Below are 18,292 nucleotides of genomic sequence, written 5' to 3'. Positions count from 1 at the left end.
GCAAAGAATGAGGAGATGGAATTAGAGGATGGTAATGGTTCAGAACCAGAAATTAAGCGTTTGCGTAAGAAAAAGGTGATGATGAACAATATGCACTGCGGAGTTCCTGTAGCAGTGCTCATCTTTTTGCCTCTTCTTCTCTTTTTCTGGCAGCGTGATGTAAACATTACTGTTGGCAAAGGTACTAATTTGAGGCTTCATTTTTATTTATTTCAGATTAGTAGCCAATTTCTTCTTAATTTGTTGTTTTCTTTTGAAATGTGTAGCAGATAATTACGTACCAGCAATCTGTCAAATTTATCTCTAAAGAGTAGTTTAATGTTTAACAAAGTTCAAGTAAACACATGCTGTATTTTTTTTTAATCAAAAGATCTCAAACTGCGCCTCAAAATTCCATTGATAGGAGACACCAGAAGTAGTTTATGCTTTTTTTTTTATTTTTTTTTATTTTTTTTTATTTTTTATGGTTGGCGGGTAACTGCCAAACAAATTTTATAAATAATATAAAGGGTTTAATTACAGAAATTTTCAAAAATAAAACAGAAGCAGTCCCTCCACACTAGTGACTATTATTTGGTCTAAATTGCTAGACTCAATAATTGCCCTCTAAAGTTCCTTCCTTATTGTAAAATTAAAACGCCAAAACATAAAAGAAATCAGAAAAGCAGTGCAACAAATTGAGAGTAAGCTGAACCGGAATTAACGACAATTATCCATTTTGAAGCCAAAACATGATCTCCCCAATGGCATCGACGGCCAGGTGTGATGCCAACCGTCGTTTGTTTGAGAAGAGTCTTCTATTGCGCTCTCTCCACAGTGCCCAAACTCCCCCCGCCCATACCACGTCCCACCTTTCTTTGGTTGTCTTTGACTGAGTATCCCTTCTATTTTAGCTTTAAATCAATTTATACTTAAATAATGCAATACACTTGAGAAAAACTATTATATATATAGTGAGTCTATGGTACTATGCATAACACTGATTGGTCCGTAATACGGATTAATAATTTTATTTTCAAAATCCTAATTGTCAATACGAACTGTTCAGCATAATCTCCATATGAATATGTACTTGCATGCTGAATTTTATATTTTTTAAGATAGGTAGAAAATAACTTGATTTGAAAATTTTGGACCATCCAAAAACAGTGATATTCTACCTATCTTAAAAAAAGTAAAAAAAAAAAATCCTAAAATATATAAAATTCGTTTTGCAAGTACATTTTCATATGGAATCACATGCATGTTGAACGGTTTGGATCGACCTTTAGTATTTTGAAAAAGAAAATATTGATCCGTATTACGAATCAATCCATACTATGCATAGTACCATAGACTCACTCATATATATATGCGTGTGTGTGTGTGTGTACTAAGAGTTGGTCTTGTTTTTCTTTAATGAAATTATCACCTAAGAAAGGAATTAATTTATATTGATCAAACAATTTGCCATTAGCTAGCAACCTCAAAGGAGCTATTACTAGCATGCAAATAATTTCATGTGGATTATTTTAGTGTTGCAAACTAATCATTGTTTTGTTAATCAATTATCTTTTAATTATCAACTCAAACATTATAAAAGTGCTTAAAATCAAATGTCATCATGCAATAACCACTACAGCAAAATTATTCATCTGGGACCGGATTTTGGAACGAGTTCGATCGTCGGTCGCAGATAATCCCAAAAAAACAAAAAAAAAAAACAGCGGGGACGAATTTGGCCCATAGCCTTCTGAGACCGGCGCCCCAGCCTTTTGGGACCGATTTGGCCCGGTCCCAGAAGTGTCACCTGAAATACACGCCATGAAAATCCCTGAAATTGGCGCGTTTTGTTAGCCAAAAAAAAAGAAAAAGAAAAAAAGAAATCAGCACACACCACTGTGAAATCGACGCGAGCGATCGGGTCTCTCCTGCTGGCGATGATCGGCGATCGAGAAATTAGGAGAATTGAGAAGGGGATCTGGAGATCGAGATCGAGATCGAGAAGGGGCCTTCCTCCCCTCAGCGTCTCTCCGCTTCCTTTGGATCTCTGCGTCTCCATCTTCTGACTCAGTAAGTCTCCGCTTCCTTTTTATTTATCTGTTGATGCTTGTACGATACCCTCCAGTGGTATACTGGTGCTGCATACCAGTATTGATTTTTCAAACATTTCTCTAATTTCACCATCCAAATACTCCCCCAGATGATTTTGATATACAAATTAATTAATAAAAGCCACTGGAACCACCGGCCTTAAATTTGGGAGTGAAAACTGGAAATTTGTCTGGGATAAATGTGACTAATAATTGCCCCACCTGGTCACCAAAACCCCACACATTCTGTTCTACACTTGTGCCAGTACCTTACAATTCAATTCAATGCAATGCATCCCAATCTGTAAAGCATGATGATACCAGTGGTTTGGTATCTAGCCTTTTATATTCAATTTCCATTCGATTTCAATGGAAATTGGTGAGGAATGACCTCACTTTCATCTAAAAAAAAAACTGTTTATTTGCAATGTTAGGTAGTGGTCTCTTGTACGTGATTTGTATGTGAAAATTGTAGTTATGTTACTCTGCAAGTATCAGTTCCTGCTCTTGTTGCTCCAAAACCTTGTATTGCATTTCTGCCTTCCAATACAAACCTTTGCAAATAAGCATCTGATAAGTTTATGATGTGGTATAAGCCGTTTTTTTTTTCTTCTTCTTTTTGATGATGACAGATACCTATTGAAATCAAAGAGTTAAAAGGGATTAGATACCAGACATAGCATCTTTTCTGGTACAGGAATGTACCAGCATTCATCATTTCAAGTAATCTCTCTGAACTACTATTGATGTTTGAATTTTGAAACTTGATTGTTGTAGGAGGATGCAGAAGCGCAGGCACCTTTTTCTGGCAGTAAGTTCTATATCTTAATTCTACGACGCACTATCAGAAATCACTTTTAACAAAAGGAGATTTAAAAATCTCTACCTTTTTTTTTTCCTTTGTGCTTATTTTCTCTCTCCCTTAGCCTATCTATCTAAATATATTGCAGGTGCTCCCATTGCAGTGACAACTTCACCCAAAAAAATCAGTATAGAACCTTTTCCTTACAAATATCATGTATAGAACCTTTTGCTTTTAACGAGTTCAATTATGGTAATATTATTTTATTTTTATTTTTTTGCAAATATCGAGTGTCAAATTCAACTATTCTACTAATGCTTTGTGTTATTACTGTGGATAAAGTTCATGACAGTACTAGACCTTAAATAGTTTGATTTAACTGTAGTTCAAGCCAATAACCGAACTAAATATCAAAGAAGCCCAAAAGAAAACTCTGACCTGTGCCCTTGCTCAGTACCAGAGAGATCCATTATTGATTTTGAATGTTTATTAATTGTTAATTCTATCAATCCTTCAGGGCATTCGTGATATGTGCTCTGACGATTCTGACAAGTTCTCTGGCTATACTTATATATTGGTTGAAGCAATCGACAGCTAGTCCAAAAGATCCTACACAGGATGAGAAACATGCAAGGTACAAGTACAGTGTCACCACCTCAAATTTCTTGGTTAGTAAATTTATATTTTTCTTATGGAACTTTCAAATTTGGATTTCATATCTGCATTTCAGTTCAATGATTAGGAGTTCTTACCATGAACGGCACTTTGGCTTGGCGCTAGGCATTATATCTGTTACCATACTTGAATTACTGCTATATATGTACTGATGCCTCTCTCTTGCTCTCTCTTTCTAGGTAGAGAATGAAATGTGCCATGTCACTAGCAGTTCTTACCAGAATATGGAAAACTGAAGGTGTTTCCGAAGATAACAAGTTAAGTACGACATTTGACGAAGCAAAGCTGTATCCAATTCTTGCACTTCTTTATATGGAGAAAAATTTATTACAGGTAGTGTTTACTGATGCCCGCTTCTGGTCCTGTACTGGTAGTATACTGGTGCAATTTTAACTGTTTCAAATTTTTTTTGTTGATCTGGTCTTAACCTTTCAATATACTTCAATTTCAGAACTGAAAGTTTATTCTTGATTACTATTTTTGTTTCAATTAAAAAAATCAGTGGGTATTTGATAATATATTTTGTTGCTTGTCAGTACTACATATTTTATGTGGAGGCTCCTGGGTACCAGATTCTGAAGAACCTTAACATCATAAGTACTGGCATCTTATAACGTATAATTCTCAAGAGAAAGTAAGCAACCACATTCTGACTTGGCTTAGTTTATATTCTGATTTTCTTATATCTAAAAGTTTCTAATCTGTCCAGTATAACCTGCCTAAATTTAAAGAGAAATATTTGGAAGCCATTGTCTTGAACAGACCAGCAATCAGGCTCTATCGATAGGGGTGTTATTTGGGTCAGTTCGGTTAAAACCAAATTAAAATAGTCAAATCTAAATTTTATTCGGTTTCAAAAATCTAACTAAACTAATCAAATATATTTTTGGGTATGTTTGAATCCAATAAGGGCATCCATAAAAAATTTAGTTATATTTTCACAGGGAGGTTCTACCTTGCACCCCGATACTCATGATTTTTGCAGGGATGATCTCGGAGATGACTTGTAGATATTTGATGTTTTAGAATATTATGTCGTACTTTTGATATTTTGTTTTTATGTCGTACTTGAGATATTTCATATTTGATGTTTATGTAGTACTTTAGATGTTTTATGTCGTACTTGAGATATTACATATTTGATGTTTATGTAGTATTTTAGATGTTTTATATCATACTTGAGATATTTCATATTTGATGTTATGTAGTACTTTATATATTTCATGTTTATGTTGTTTTGTGAATTGTTTGTGAATTACTTGATATTTGATGTTAAATTCTTGGTACGTACCAATTAAAACAAAAAAATATATGAGTTTTCGTCACTAGGACACGTTTCGTACCAATTAAGGCGAGAGAAAAATATATAAATATAATGGGTTTAATATTATATTTGTTTGTTACAGTTCTTACCAATTGGAAATAAAAAAAATAATAATAAATAACAAAAAAAAAAAATAATACGCTTCTGCGACCCATATGGGAACCTTCTGTGACCACTCAGTGGTCTCTGATAAGCCCTTAGCCACGTCAGCATGTCACATCAGGGACGGATTTGGTTGGTCGCTGAAGGGGTCATCTGCGACCGGCGCCATACCCTTCAGAGACCGGTGACGTCAGCAGGGCAAGCATCAGTGACGGAGCAACTGCGACCGGGCCATCTGCAACCCATTTCAGTCATCTGGGACCGGCTCAGACCTTCTGGGACCGGCGCTTCACCCATCTGCGACCCATTTGGCCGGTCGCAGAAGGGTATTTCTGCTGTAGTGAACTATTTTTTTTAATAAAAAAGTATGTAATTTGAAGGTTTCATACATGAAATTTTTTCATGAACTAAATGATGTAAAAAACTGTTTTAGTTATTATTTATTATTGTTTTACTGTGCAGTTAATTAATTTGTTGATCTATGTACAAGTGGTCGTAGCTCACAAAGTAGTTTTGGTAAATGCATGCAGGGCTGAATTATAGTTCTAATAAGACTTATAACAATCTGCATGGACTGATTCCCTCAGACTCTAACAAAGAATCATGCCTGAGCCGATATGAGTGGGCATTATTCCGCAAATCATTACCGTACAAGCCATCTTCATACCTTTTGCACAAGCTAAGAAATTATGAAACTCTCCACAAGAAATGCGGTCCAAATACTCCTCTTTATCAAAAGTCGATTCAGCAGTTGAAATTAGGTTACAGTAGTATAGAACCGATGGATTGCAACTATGTGGTTTGGATCCCTCATGAAGGGATAGGCAACCGAATACTAACCCTTACAACTACCTTTCTCTATGCTATTCTCACCAATAGAATTATGTTAATTCAATCGACCGATGAATTGGTTGACCTCTTTTGTGAGCCATTTCCTGATACCTCATGGATTCTGCCTCATGATTTCCCTATCAAAAACCTAAACAAGCTTGATGTCAACTCTAATGTGACATATGGTAACATGCTAGATAAGCATGTTATAAGCACTCGTTCAAATACCAAGGTCGAGTTGCTGCCCTCTTATGTGTATGTCTATCTAGTTGCAGATTATCAAGCTTTAGACATGTTGTTTTTTTGCAATGACGATCAAATTGTCCTTGGAAGGGTCAATTGGTTGTTACTAAAATCTGATCTATACTTTGCCCCATCTCTATTCTCAACACCTCTGTTTGAAGAAGAACTTGGCCGGTTATTTCCAGCAAAAGATATTGTGTTCTATCTACTAGCACACTATTTAATTCATCCCAGTAATAATGTGTGGGGATTGGTCAGGAGATACTACATGTCTTACCTTGCTAAGGCAGATGAGAAAATTGGCATACAAGTACGCGTCTTTGCATGGACACAAGTTTCTTCTGATGTTATATTCCAACAGATCGAAAAATGCTCTAAAATGGAAAGTGTACTTCCTGAACTTGATTTCAATGGAACAAAAGCCTTTGAAACCGGTGAACAAAAGCGTTCGAAAGCAATTTTAGTAGTATCATTGTATGTATATTACTACGAGAAGTTGAAATCCATGTTCTATGAACACTCAGTTAAAACTGGAGAGTTGGTGAGTGTTTACCAACCAAGCCACGAAGAAAAACAAAAAACAGATAACCAATTACACAATCAGAAAGCACTGGCAGAGATATATTTGCTTAGCCTTTGTGATGTACTTATGACAAGTGGTTATTCCACTTTTGGATATGTTAGTTATGGTCTTGCAGGGATAAAGCCATTAATTTTATTGACAAATATTTGGGAAAATAATATACCAGATATGCCATGTGTTAGAGAAACTTCAATGGAACCATGTTATCATATTGCGGCAAAACCCAGCTGCAAGGGAAAGACAGTCGATAAGAAAAAATTGCAACAACATCTGAAGCAATGTCCAGATTCTTATAATGGGGTCAAGTTGTTTGACTAGATGAGTAATTTTTGAAAGGAAAAATTGCAACAATGTGAAGCAATGTAAAGATATTAATGAGGAGATCATGTTGTAATGACTAGATGAGTGATTTTATATCTACGATTTCTTTCAGATGCAATGCAGAGAGTTTTATGTAATGCACTTTGAAGGAGATATTTTATTTGTTTAATGGAGAATGGTAGTTCTTATTTTTCTTTAATGAAATTATCATCTAAGAATGCAATATATATTGATCAAGCAATTTACCATTAGCTAGCTAAGTAAATGGAAATATTAATAGCATGATAACAATTTCATATCACTACTACAAAAAGACGACTATACACGGTTGAAAACGCTAATGACACACGGTTCCACAATCGTATCTGCAGGACTGTTCTACTCAAAATAAACAACACAAAAGAGGGTGAAACAGGATGGTGATGGAACTCGGGGTCAATAATGCTAGCCATTTTTTGCAATTTCTGGTTCTCTCACTACAGTGAAATCTACACTTCGATTTGGAGGTACGAATTTAAGAAGTTTGTATAGCGCGTTCCCCTCACTACAGTAGCGTGTTTCTTCCTTTTCCTCTCCAATTATTTTCTTCTGAAGCAAGTAAACAGCGTGGGCATACCATAATCACACGTAGTTCACCTTCATTCGCGTTCTTTCTCTTTAATGAAAGAGGTTCTCCTTCTCCCCTCTCTGGGGCACAGTTTAAGGGTTTTGCAAAGTCCAAGTTAGGGTTGGGAGAGAGAAGTTTGGAGAATGCACTACCGCAATTTTTTTCCCATGCATGTATGCAATTGAGTTTCGAATTTTGAATTATCGGGGGACACATTTACATGATATATCACTTATCAAGTGCATGGATAGATTCATTAATTCCATAAGATTATTCGTTACATGGGCCGAAAATTTTTAAGCCCATACAAACAATGTCTTTTACATGGGATTTATTTACCTATTTAAATATTTTTACTTATTTAAATTCTAATAGTGACACCTATATTTGTGTCAATATGGATTTTGAGTTACTGCAGATATATTTGTGGCAATTCTGCCGAATTTTTAAAAATACCATAATACAAAAAAAAGATAAACCAAATAACCACAATTTCGTGAAAATTAGATTTTTGACATGGCTGCATCTACGCGGAGCGGCCATTTTTATGGTGGCCGCATCTAGACAAAGCGACCCCCAATTGGGATCCGCTTCTAGGGGATGCGGTCGGGCCGCTTCTAGAGGATGCGGCCACCCATTTTTTTTTTTCCAGAATGTTATATATATTTTTTGTTTGTTTTGATTTATTTGTTGTTTTTTGTTTTCAAAATAGTTGTAATTGTATTGTTTTTTTATGTCTATTATTTTGAAAAGATTTTACGTTTGTCGGAAGAAATATTATGTTTGAAATGTCGTTCGTATGAGAATACTAACATTTTACAATTCGTGCAACATATATAGATATTGTCTTTTGTACATATGCAATCCCATGTGATCCATATAACATATACTCCTCAAGATCCAATACAATATTTGTATAAAAATTATGTCCTTACTACTTAATAATCATGTGATCAAGTTGGACTCATGTTGCCAAAACGTTTGGTTATGATCTAGTTTGGATATACATTTCATACAAGTTAGTTGTATTAGATCAAACATATCAAAAAATAAGTTCTCATGTGATTCATAACATGATGTCTCTTGGTTAAAGATCTCCAACATATTGCATCTACAATAATAAATACATTTGATCAACATATATGTGCATACATAATAGAGAATAAAGATTTTTCCTTTAAAATTTTCGTCAAAAAATTATAAGAAAATATTTATACATAAAAATTAGTTAAATCTGTTTAGCTTTTATACGAACCACTAAAAATCAATTTCATAAATTTTTTTTTATTGCATCTTATATGAATTTACAATTGCTTTGATACACAACTACAACTATAACTATTTTCAATAAAAAAAATAAAAAAAACAAAAAATCTGCTAATTCTGAAACAAAAAAGGGGGGGGGGGGCGCTCCGCCTAGATGCGGCCTGCATTATGGGTTGCTTTGCCTAGATGCAGCCTGCAGAAAGGTGGTCACTCCACCTAGATGCGGCCGTATCAAAATTCGAATTTCCACAAAATCGTGATTATTCTTTTTTTTGGATTATGGTATATTTAAAAATTTTGGGTAATTCTGACAGTATTGATCTAACAGTCCATAATTACTATGGAAAGATAAATATTGGAATCTCTTTTTGTAAGATTCTTTTACGTTTGGATCATGCAAGGAATAGCTCAAGAATAGCGATTTTTGGGTTAGTGATTGAGAATAGTGCTAACCCAAGGGATTCAAGAATAGCACTAACTTTGGCTATTCTGAATTAGTAGAAATGTTGTTTGGATTGTATGTTAGGAATAGCAAATGGAGGGAAGAAATATAATAATGATTTATTTGTTTTTATCTTTTCAACTAATTTTTATATTTATAATGGCTTGTTAAATATATATGAAGCATCATATATATCAATAATACTTCAATTGCTTTTAATACCAATCTAATCACAATTAAAATTTAGTTAAACAATATTACACAAATCACACAAATTTAATTTCAAAATAATTATTATATTGAACTGTTTAAATTGACTATTCGAATTTTAAAAACGAATATATTGATTTGTAGTACATATCAATTCATACTATGCATAGTACCGTAACCTCATTCTTTATTTTTATTTTGTTTCATGTTATTTATTTTTCTTTTATTATGCTCAAGAAAAAATATTGTTCTAATAAATAAATAAATAAATTAGTGGATGGTGAAAAAGGCGTAGAAGTGACAGGATATGGAAGAGGCCAATCCCCAGCCTGTACGTGCCCCCTTCAATCTGGTTCAAGTCAGCACTAACCAACAATTCATAGTCACTAATGTGTATGGCCCAACCATAGATGATCAAAAGCAGGGATTCATTCAGGAACTGAAACAATTGGCAGTATTGGTACATGAACCATGGATAGTTGCTGGGGATTTCAACCTAGTAAGATGGTTAATTGATAGAAATGGAGATGCAAGAGGGTTAGGCTTGATGTGTTCGTTTAATGATGCAATTAGTGAATTAGAGTTGATGGATGTTCCCTTGAATAACAGGCACTTCACTTGGTCAAACAAACACCCTGACCCTTCCTTCTCCAAACTGGATCGGGTTTTCACATCAACACAGTGGGCCTCACATTTCCCTCACATAATGCTAACGGCGCTAGAAGTAATCATCTCAGATCATGCACCATTACTTCTAACCTGTAAGCAATTGCAAAGATGTAAGAAGCCATACCGTTTGGAAACTTTTTGGTTCAAATTTAAAGAAGTGCGAGCAAAGATAAAGGAGATTTGGGATTCACAGTGTCATGACCGAACTGGCCAGGAGGAACAATTCAATAAAAAACTGAGGGTCATGCACATGGATTTAAGGGAGTGGCATAATAATAATCATAGTCAAATGGAGTTGCAATTACAAAATTGCAAGGAGGCAATCTCATTTTTTGATCGAATTGAAGAAAGAAGAAACCTCTTTCAAGAAGAATTCGCTTTGAGGCAGCAACTTAGAGAGAGAGCATTCCATATTGCTAATCTGTGCGAAGCCAAATGGAGCCAAAGAGCGCGTTGTAGATGGTTGGCAGAGGGAGACAACAACACACGATTCTTCCATAACTTTGCATCATCACGAATGAGACGAAACATGGTGCTTTCACTGAACCACAATGGGGACACGGTAACAGATAAAGAGGCGATAAAAGAGATATTCTTGGGTCATATGAAGAGTTTACTCGGGACAGAATCAGAGGTTCATGATTTTAACCCAGCGAGGCTTTACCCAACAGCACAACACATCACAGGTATACAATCTGACTTTTCATTGCAGGAAATAGAAGGCGCTGTTGCACAGCTGGCCAAGAACAAGGCCTCCGGACCGGATGGTCTCCCCAACGAATTTGCACAGCTCCATTGGCCCGAAATGAAGAGGGAGGTGGTGCCTCTCATTCAAGGTTTTTGCCAAGGGACAGTAAATCTCCAACCACACAACCAAGGCAACTTAATCATGATACCAAAAAAAGAATGTGTAGAGGGGGTCCAAGATTTCAGACCTATAAGCATAATAAATCTAATCCCGAAGATAATTTCCAAGATTCTTGCAACAAGATTATCGAGAGTACTTCCTGACTTGGTTTCTACACGCCAAACAGCTTTCATTAGAGGAAGACAAATTTCTGAAAATTTTGTAACCACGCGAGAAATACTGCATCGCATCTCTTATGCTAAGGCACCAGCAGTTTTTCTCAAGATAGACTTTACCAAGGCCTTCGACTCGATTAATTGGGTCTTCCTCATAAAGGTCATGCAAGCCCGACAATTCCCTTCGAGATGGATTAATTGGATCAGTGAGTTGCTCAAAACCGCATCCTCAAGAGTGGTGATCAATGGTGAGACTACAACCTTCTTCAACCACAAACGTGGTCTTCGTCAAGGTGACCCGCTATCACCGTTACTTTTCATCTCGGCGGTTGATGTACTGCAGCAGATGATAATGTCACTCAACAGCTCCCTAAATTCCCAAATCACAAATAGATTGCAAGAACCAATCATTGTCCTTCAATACGCGGATGACACGGCTTTGGTGTCATCGGCACACCTCACCACCTTAATATCGCTAAAACTGACACTAAGGATCTTTGCATCTGTCTCTGGGCTAAACATCAATTATGGCAAAAGTTCCTTTCTACCCCTAAATCTCTCATATGAGCAAACACAGGTGGTCAAATTGGTATTTGGTTGCAACCAAGCTGAACTACCAATTAACTATCTGGGTATGCCCCTAACCATAAAGAAACCAACACGTGGTGATTTCATGCCTCTCATAGAAAAGATTGAAAGAAGGTTGCAAGGTTGGCAAGGCAAATTCATTTCTAGGGGAGGTCGATTGCAATTGATCAACTCAGTGATTGCCTCTATTCCAATCTATCACATGACTTGTTTCGTACTTCCAAAATGGGTTATTAACCGAATTGATTTAATTCGTCGAAGATTTATGTGGGGCAAGATGGAAGGGCAGGGCCGTGGTATTTCACTTATAAATTGGGAGTTGGTTTGTACTCCAAAGCATTGTGGTGGTTTGGGGGCACCGAACTTGGAGATACGAAACATCTCTTTGGTACTGAGATGGTGGTGGAAGGCCCAAACAGAACCGACAAGCCTCTGGACTGCAACTGTCATCAAGCTAAAAGGGATTGCAATCCAAGAGGAGGGGCCCAAAATTTGGGTAGTTAATGGATCTTTTTTTTGGAATAATCTAATCAAATTGCTGCCAATGTTTAACTGGAGCACAAGATGGAATGTGGGAAATGGTGTATCAGTCTCATTCTGGTATGACACATGGCATGATGCACCATTAAGGCGATTAAAAGATGGACAACAAAGACCACCCTTCCAAAGAATATCATTGTGTGATGCAGCTCCCATAATATCAAACCTAGCCCCTGACATCACATTTTCATTGCAACTCACACAGTCCCGAGATGAACTGAAATGGATGTGGACAAAAACAGGAAAGTATTCGGTTGGTTCTTTCTATAGAGTAATGCAAATAGGAGGAACTATTGGCTGGGGGTACAAGGAAATCTGGGGCAGCCCCGCACCATCAAAGGTCAGAATATTTACCTATCTTTTGCTACAAGGAAGGATACTGACACATGAGGTGATGCTAAGGAGACATATGAGATGCGAATTAAGGTGTATTATGTGTAATAACTGCGATATGGAAACAACACAACACCTCTTCTTTTCATGTCAGTACGCTTCACAAGTTTGGGACCGAATGGAACTGCATATGAGGTTCAAACTCATGATCAAAGAAGACACAGTGGAACAAACATGGGAAAGCTCAAGAGAGAGATGTAATAGAAACAGAAACATAAAAGATTGGGCATCAAAATTCATGTGTGTCCTCTGGTTTATATGGAGACAGAGAAATGAAAATTTTTTCCGAGATAGAATGATACCTCCAAGACAGTTAGCTGATAGGGTAGTTGAAGAAAGTGCAATGTGGTTGCAGTACTGTGGAAGTGCAGCTAAGAAAAAAGGAATAGGCTAAACAGGAAAAGTGGTTTAGAGAGGGTTGTTATCTTACTGGTACACTATAACCAGAAAGAAGAATGTAGAAGTATGTTAATTATAATAGTTGTAACTTTACTTGGTAGCTTCTACTAAGATTTTCAAAAAAAAAAAAAAAAAAAAAACATTTTCAAAGGAATAGCAGAATAGCGATATTTCCATGCTATTCTTATTTTTCATTTGACGTTTGAATGATAGCTAATTTGGAATAGCAGAGCTATTCTTGAGTTAGAGCTATTCTACCCCAATCCAAACGCACCCTTATTAGAAGTAAGGATAAGGATAATGATAAGAAAATGAAGTGGTAAATATTAACTTGACTTGATTGGACTGATTTTGACTTTCTTACACTAGGCTGGAACTTTGAACCTTCTCATTCGATTAGATTGAATCAAGTCATCCTAGTGTTGCTTTAAAATTCGTGCCAAAGCAGATCAGACGATTTAGATCTAAACTCAAAATTTTGAGTTATCTTAGGTGACATGAATTCCAGGATCAGACGAGCGAGCACCAAATTTCTCAGCACAGCACAGCACCACGTTGCCTCAAAGCTCCGTTTCCCTCTTTTGACCTCTCTTCTCGGATCCAAATTGGATATCTTATGAAAATAACTGCCTGATCTGATCTTCCTTCTACAATCCGAATAACTAGTCAAAGTTGGTTGAATTGAAATAAATAATTAAAAATAGTCGATCTAAACCAAGGTTCTAAATAGCGTTTATCGCGTCATAGCGGGAAGCCGAAAAAAAAAGCTATAGCGAATAGCGTCGCTATAGCGAAAGCTATGCCACATAGCGTTTTTTTATTTTTATAAAAATTATATCATATATTTGTACTAAATATCAACATTATCTAAGTCTCATAGAATAATAAATAACATCAAATTGATTAAAAATTATAGTATTCATATTGAACCAATACAAAGTCCAAATTGCGACTCAAAATATCCATAGTATTACTAATATCATAAACTATCGATCTTTTTCTATTCAAAATATATTCAGCATCATGACGTAATCTATCTTTTTTCTATTTAAATTTCAAAATAACCTAGACATCATGGCATAATTAATTATCTTAATCTATTCAAAATATTCAAACTATCATATAGTAAGTATCATTTTGTTACTTCAAGTAATATCTTAATATATTTAATTTGAGCCTTTATTTAAAGCCCATATAAATTAAAAAAGAAAAAAAAAACAGCTCATGTTGCATAGCGCGTTGTAGCTTCCTTATTTGATCTCATTTAATAATTAATAAATTTTTATCAAAATAATAATTAATAATTTAATATAAAGCTTAGTATGTCAATTATAAAAAAAAATCACGATTAAAATCCAATCTGAGCCCATATAAATTGAAAAAAAAAAAAAAACAGCATGTTGCATAGCGGGCGCTATTTGCGCTACACGCTATGCGCTATAGCGGACCGCTATTACCGCTATAGCGTCTGTAGCTCAAATAGCGTGTTTTAATTGTATAGCTTAGCGTTTTGGGTCCAAAAACGCTATAGCGGCGCTATAGCGCGCTATTTAGAACACTGATCTAAACAGTTAAATATTATCTTCATATTTTTTTAAACAGATACAAAATCACTACTTAACCTATTATAAATATGACACAAATATTAAGGAATAGTGTCCGTATTTGATTGAAAATAATAAAAGTGACGATAGATTAGACAAGTATAATATAAGAAGAAGATAAAGAGGATGGTACGAGAGAATATATAAATATGATTACGAGATTTTAATAGTAAAAGTTAGTGTACGTTAAAAAGAGATACAGATTCCAATAAAAAGAAAGATACAGATTGTGGAGTATTTGGAATATTTGTATATATAAAAGTAATATAAGATGAGTAGAAAACGAGGGTTTGGGAACACTAATTGTAATTAGTTATGATATGTTAGATTTAGAGAGAGTTGATGAATCAGAGTATTAAGATATAAAATGAGTCAAATGTGAGTTAAATGTAGAGCTAAAATAATATAATTTTGAGATTCTTGATATCTACTAAGAGTCAAATATTGCAACGTGAATGCAAAATAAACCATTGTTGTAAAAGGCCAATTAATCGGCCAATTAGTCGTTGGCAGTGATGATCAAATTGTTATGAATTTTTCTGACTAATCGATCAATTATTTTTTATTATTCCTGATTAATCGTTTTGCCGGTAATCTGTCTGTCCGATGATCGCATACCGTTATTTACAACACTGAAATATACCAACATAGACTATAGTTTGAAAAGATTTGGAGTGTTCTGATTGTACTTTACGGATATGAGTATTATTTATCATGGAACATTAGAACATTCAATATAAAAAAAAAAAAAATTAACGGGGGTGCCCGGTTCGGCGGGGAGGTTAGTTTTGGGCTGAAAATTAATTAAGAAAATATGGGCTGCAAAGGCTGAGAGTTAATTAATAAAATAGATTGGCTGAGGGCTATTAATTGAAACATGGACTGAGAAAATTGATTGGTTTGAGGCCTCTTTTGATCAGTTCATTTAAATATTATTTAACCTGTTGTGGCTACTAATTCATCTATTAAAATGAAATCTAAATTAAGTTGTACTTTAATAACGTGGCGTTACAGTTATTCCGATAAAACAAATTAAGTCGGTTGTGTATAGCCCATTAGAGAAATATTAAATGGGCCACACTTTTTTTTTTTTTTTTTTGAAATCGGTATATCTATTTCAGCCATTTCAATATAATCTGGGTCCAAAATGACTTTACAATCGTTTATCACCATACTCATGCATGTTTTCAAAGTTTCGCTTCTGTAAATTATTGAATTACATGTTGGTGGGCAAAATTCATTGTTTTCAAATTCAAATTTAGCAAGTTTTATATTTTATAAAATTAGTTCAAATTATGAATGGAGTTCATTTATTTGAATTAATTGCCCTAGGTCCATATTCGACGAAACTCTAAATTTACTGGAAAAAATCCACTGGCTTTCCATATAAGACATTATAATTAAAGGAAGAGAACCACTAGTATTTAAATTCATAGTATAAACGGATAAACCACATTACCATTAATTGTACAATTGAATGATATGCCGTTATCTTTTGACTATTTTATAATACAGACAACAACGATAATGTACTGCAAACATATATATACTCTCACCATGTAATGTTCATATGGAAGATTTTTAATTTGTTCAAACCATTCAACTTTCACATATACAATTTAAATTGTTGAAAAATTATTGAATAAAATGTTGGTGCATATTATTCGTTATTTTCGAATTCGAAGTCAGCAATAGTTTCATATTTTTGTAGAATTAGTTCAAATTATGAATGGAGTTCAAAATTTCCATTTGAATTAATTGCTCTAGAAAATCCGCTGGCTTTCCATATAAAGGCATTATAATTAATGGAAGGGAACCACTAGTATTTAAATTCATAGTATAAACCACATTACCATTGATTGTACTATTGAATGATATGCGTTATCTTTTTGACCATTTTATAATACATACAACAACCTTAATGTACTACAAACATATACTTTCACCATGTAATATAATCATACGGAATATTTTTTATTCGTATAGACCATTCAACTTTCACATATACTAAATTTTGTTGAATAATTACAAAAAAAGAAAATAGAGAAATGTTATGGTATCCCGAGCCATCATACCTGAGTGCGCCCCTCAAGTAGTTTAACATAAAAACTTTCTAATATTGTCTAACTTCCATTTTCAGCGCTAATATTCAAACATTTAAAGCTATGTTTATAACATTTTAAAATGTTACTCACAAGCATATAAACCTCTGTCTGAAATCATTTATAGATAGTTTTAACTCTCAACTACTTTTGTCTTCAAGTCAAAAAAAGAGAGATTATTTTTACATACTCTTTTTTATTTTTTATCTGATCATTAATTTATTTTTTCGATGATCTGTGATGAATTTTACGAATATAAAAATACGAACGTTTTCTATTAGATTTTATCTTTCAAATAAGATCTCTGAAGAAATACTTTTGAGTAAATTTAAAGTTATTTGTTTTTTTTTTAAGTAAAACTCATGAGCACTTTCAATTTTCAAGTTTTTAAATCTCAATCTACAACAATTAAAAATTTCAAGGCTTTGTACATGAGGTTTATATACTTTGTAAAATGGGTTTGTAAATGCAGTGTTATTGTTGAGGTTTATATGATTTGAAGTATTATTGTTGAGGTTTAAATTCTTTGTACGTGAGGTTTATATATTTTATTCTAGAGATTTAAAGTGTTATTAATGAGGTTTATATGCTTGTAAACAGAGGTTTATATTATTTTGAAGCAAAATAAAAAAAAACTGAAAGTCACAAAGATTTAAAGTAGTAAAAAAAATTATGATACAAATATAACTTGAAAGTTATTATTCATGGATCTCATTTGAAAGAGAAAATCGGATAAAAAACGTTCATATTTTTAGATTTGCTAAATTTATCACGGATCGTCGAGAAAAATTGATGAGAATGAACAGAGAAAAAAAAAAGTGGGTAAAATGAATCTTTCTGTTTTTGGCTTTGAAAACAAAAGTAGTTAAGAGTTAAAACTATACAAATTTAGAATTTTAATACTTGCAGATAGAGGTTTAAATACTTGCGAGTAGCATTGTAAAATGTTATAAATAGAGCTTTATATGTTTGGATATTAACGGTGAAAATGAAAGTTAGATAACATTGAAATTTTTTTTTCTGTTAAACTAATTGGAGGACGCGCTCGGGGATTTTGTTTAGGTACAATTATCAGGCTCTAAAAAAATATTTAATTCTATTTTATCAATTGACATTTTACGAAATGTTCACCAGTGACATACTAGATGCATATGTTGCTTCAATTAAGAAATAACATGTATTAATTTACTATTAAAAAATACGTCGACGTTCACTCCACAAAAAATGTTCTTAAATGTTTCTCTCAGAACGTAATAATAACATTCAATTCAAAATGTATTTTCTATAGCTTTACATGTAATTATTTAAAATGGAATCACGTATTTTAGTTTATTAATAGGTACACTGACTCACTAATTCAAGCACAAGTAATTATATTATTTTCCCGTCAGAGTAAATTCAAAAGATCTTTTTTCTTTTTTTTTTTGGTAAATTAATATAATGACCAGGGGTGATTTTGCAAACTATCATTGTTGAAACTTGAAAGGCCATAATTC

General features: G+C 34.0%; 2 pseudogenes; both read left to right on the top strand.

Annotated features, from left to right (window-relative positions):
* The first annotated feature begins 1,844 nt into the window (after nt 1-1,844).
* Nucleotides 1,845-4,693, top strand: LOC144546629 (CMP-sialic acid transporter 4-like; annotated as a pseudogene).
* Nucleotides 4,694-5,495: 802 nt separating this feature from the next.
* Nucleotides 5,496-6,950, top strand: LOC144546628 (putative fucosyltransferase 8 pseudogene; annotated as a pseudogene).
* Nucleotides 6,951-18,292: the final 11,342 nt, after the last annotated feature.

Source organism: Carex rostrata, chromosome 30, assembly GCF_964058835.1.
Source record: "Carex rostrata chromosome 30, lpCarRost1.2, whole genome shotgun sequence".
Lineage (NCBI taxonomy): Eukaryota > Viridiplantae > Streptophyta > Magnoliopsida > Poales > Cyperaceae > Carex > Carex rostrata.
This window is presented reverse-complemented; position numbering and strand designations above follow the sequence as displayed.